The sequence below is a fragment of the Pseudophryne corroboree genome, chromosome 4 (genome assembly GCF_028390025.1).
Source record: "Pseudophryne corroboree isolate aPseCor3 chromosome 4, aPseCor3.hap2, whole genome shotgun sequence".
Lineage (NCBI taxonomy): Eukaryota > Metazoa > Chordata > Amphibia > Anura > Myobatrachidae > Pseudophryne > Pseudophryne corroboree.
Window position 1 is genome coordinate 124691065 of NC_086447.1, and position 2563 is coordinate 124693627.

The window sequence follows — 2563 nt, forward strand, 5'->3', positions numbered from 1 at the left end:
GCCATGGGTGAAACTGATGCAGGTAGCAGCGCTCAGACTCCAGACACAGAGGGGGTGACACATTGGGCCTCATTTTGAGTTGCATACACTGCTGATGTTGGATACAGTGGAGCGATTTTGTTTTCCACCACGCATGTCTCCTGATTGTCTGCACAGAACTGATTCCGATGCATGGTCTTCATGACAAGGGGTGGCTATACAGTCTTATGGTGGCGTCACTCACAGTGGCTGCGTACTAAGGGCCTGATTCAGCATGGTTTGCTATTCTGAGAAATTGCAGTTGTCTGTGAGTAGAAAGGTGCCGCCCCGTCAGTTAGAAAAACGCCCCGTGCAAATTGCGAATGCATCGCAGATCGCTATACATTGCTTCTGAACTGTGAGATGGGGCCCATGGGTGGGAATAAGTGAAAGTACAGTATGTTAGGTATATTTATATGTTTGTTCTTCATAGGCTCCTACATGACTTGATTGATCTGGACCAAACATGGTACACATACCCGTCATTATCCTACTTAAAATACTGGCAGGGTTTCAAGTGATTAGACTAGACAAAGGGCGATCGGGCACTGGTAAAATTAGTGCTGTGTTAATAATGTGGAACCAAAATTTGGACAATTAAACACTCCAAAATAGGAAAAAAGAAGAAAAAACTGTGTTTTTTACTTCGATAAATAACGTTGTCCTACTTGGTGGTGCGCCCAGAGCCAGAGAGTACATGTACTAAAAGGAAGGGAGAGAAAGAAGGCTCTTGTGTGGGCGCACTCTTGAAAGGAAAGGAAAATTCCTATAACATGTAGAGAGAGATACTTAAAACATAACTTTTAATGTTGACATTTATAATGAAAATACCCATATAAATGATCCATATCAAAGAAAGAAATGTGATAATTAGAATTAATAAAATGTTCTGGTCTGTTTAATCACACTAGGTAATTGGAATGGTTGTAGACATTGATTCGTCTTACCCCCAATTCCCCTGACCAGCACAGAATATCTGTGTTAATGGAACCAAAAAGTGATCATGAGAGTTATTTGATAAGTAAGACCCACTTTGGCTACTTAATTCGAAATTGGTTGGTCTCCTGCATTCAAATGAGCTAGACTTTCTGACGTAAGCCACAAAAATTAGTAGTAGGCCTCAAAAAAGAAAAGGAAAGGGGAAAAGAGAATTAGTGGTGATACTGCTGTTGGCAACGGAGCACAATACCACAGAAGTGGGATTTGTTGAGCTGTGTCTAACGCAGAAAGCAGATCCATCAATTACGCTATACTGATTCATTCCTTTTCTCTCCTATATACTATTTTCATTTCCTTTTTCCTCTTCCCCTTCTTTTTCTGTCTCCCTTTTTTCCTCTTTCTTCCATTTCCTACATAGGTGCACTCTCATTGGTGTACTATCATAAAAATTCTCTACTATCATACCACGCTGCCAATGCCCGATCTCGTCTGATCTTGGAAGCCAAACAGCTTTGGGCCGGGTCAGTACCAGGAGAGGAGACTACCTGCGAATACCCGGTGTTGTAGAGTTGGGACCATTTCCCTTCACATGTGTTTGCGACGCCAACAGCAGTATCACCACTAATTCTCTTTTCCCCTTTCCTTTTCTTTTTTGAGGCCTACTACTAATTTTTGTGGCTTACGTCAGAAAGTCTAGCTCATTTGAATGCAGGAGACCAACCAATTTCGAATTAAGTAGCCCAAGTGGGTCTTACTTATCAAATAACTCTCATGATCACTCTTTGGTTCCATTAACACAGATATTCTGTGCTGGTCAGGGGAATTGGGGGTAAGACGAATCAATGTCTACAACCTTTCCAATTACCTAGTGTGATTAAACAGACCAGAACATTTTATTAATTCTAATTATCACATTTCTTTCTTTGATATGGATCATTTATATGGGTATTTTCATTATAAATGTCAACATTAAAAGTTATGTTTTAAGTATCTCTCTCTACATGTTATAGGAATTTTCCTTTCCTTTCAAGAGTGCGCCCACACAAGAGCCTTCTTTCTCTCCCTTCCTTTTAGGGTTTCAAGTGAATAAATCCACCCCTTGCGTGGCACGAAAATGTATTTAATAAAAGCATTGCTCTGTTTGTGTTTGCCTGTCTGGGCCAATCATGCTGCTGCTAAGGGGGAGGGGGGGGGCTGCAACGATACCCAGCGTATCTGCTTAATATGTGGTAAAGACGCTAAAATTGAGAGATGTTACTTTCAAAGACTTTCATATATTTTACTGACAGAACAATTCGTACACATAGGGGCTGATTAGAATGGTGGATGATGAGTTTAGAATTAAACTCATCATCCACTCACTGGTCATCTCACGACTTGACTACTGTAATGTCCTCCTCACTGGCCTCACTTGCTCCCATCTTGCTCCCCTCCAATCTGTCCTGAACTCCGCAGCTAGGCTCATCTTCCTCTCCCGCCGCACCACATCTGCCACTCCCCTTCAACAAAATCTACACTGGCTCCCATTCCCCTACAGAATCCTCTTCAAACTAGGCCATCTCTAATTCCACTGCTCCCTACATCTCCAACCTCCTTTCCCTTCATA

The 2563-nt window shown here is 41.8% G+C and overlaps 1 pseudogene; it reads left to right on the forward strand.

Annotated features, from left to right (window-relative positions):
* Positions 1-1408: 1408 nt before the first annotated feature.
* Positions 1409-1527, forward strand: LOC134912033 (5S ribosomal RNA; annotated as a pseudogene).
* Positions 1528-2563: the final 1036 nt, after the last annotated feature.